This window comes from Orycteropus afer, unplaced genomic scaffold (genome assembly GCF_000298275.1).
Source record: "Orycteropus afer afer isolate SDZICR_OR568_19922 unplaced genomic scaffold, OryAfe1.0 scaffold00046, whole genome shotgun sequence".
Classification (NCBI taxonomy): Eukaryota; Metazoa; Chordata; class Mammalia; order Tubulidentata; family Orycteropodidae; genus Orycteropus; species Orycteropus afer.
Window position 1 is genome coordinate 10,114,563 of NW_006921633.1, and position 1,172 is coordinate 10,115,734.

The following is a 1,172-nucleotide window of genomic DNA, read 5'->3' on the forward strand; positions in this document are numbered from 1 at the left end:
TTTTAATACAAACACTACTCTGTCTCTCTTCCAAGTCCCCACCTTTTTTTAGGCAGCTTGCCAGATTAAGGCAAAAAGAAAGAATTCTAGCACATTGTACCCAAATTCCAAGCAGATCACAAAAATAAACTGTCCCAGAATGTATTCCTTTTAAGAAAAATTGCTTATTCAAGGCTTGCTTTTTTTGTTTGCCTTCCTTCTTCCCTTTCCAAACACTTTTTCTTCTAACATCATGCTGTAAAGTTGCCATCTGTCTCAAACACACACACATACACAAAAGGGAAATCCACTCACAATGAATACTGGGAAAAGAAAAATAAATTGGTTACAAGTGGGTTTTCTGCTGTGTACAACTTTTCCAAGCCATTGCCCAAGATTTAAATTACTTCCTAGTTAAATCCTGTCCAGTTCAGTTTATAGAGAAAAAAATTAAACACACACACATAAACAAATGTTACGTTTTTAAATTTAATTTACCTTTGCCTAATGTTCCCAAAGGAACACTTGATTTTCATAATCCCATGAGATATGGATGGTCAGGAACTAAATTTTACAAATAAGGAAACTGAAACATAGAGAGCCCAATCAAGTACTAAAGATCACACAGTAGTTGGGAGTTTCAAGGTGTTTGGTCTGAGGGTTCCTGAATTAGTACTACCTGGGACACTTGTTAAAAGACATCTCTTTATAAATTGGATCACATCTTTTCCCTGCTAAAAACCAGTCAATAGCTGCCCATCACAATTAGAAAGTAACCCATGCTCCTCACAACAGATGACAGAATCTGCCCACGAGCTGAGGGCCTACTCTTCTGCCTTGACCACTATCTCTGCCACCTCACCCTTCCTCTGGCCCTTGGTTATACACCTAGGGAGTTATTGTTTTGAGGCCTTTTCACAGGCTGTTCCTTCTGCTCTGATGTCCAAACAGCAAGTTCTTCTTCCTTAGTGATTCTCAAAAAAGTGTTCTCTGACCATCCTAGTACTCAAAACCCTCCACAACCATTGGTCTATTTACTTTTCTTACTTTTTATATTGTATAGCAAACTCTGAATATATTTTATTTATTTATGATACATGTAGGAGCTCTGGTAGCATAGTGCCTAAGGCACTTGACTGCTCACCAGAAGGCTGGTGGTTCAAACCCACCAGCCACTCCTCGGAAGGAAGGTT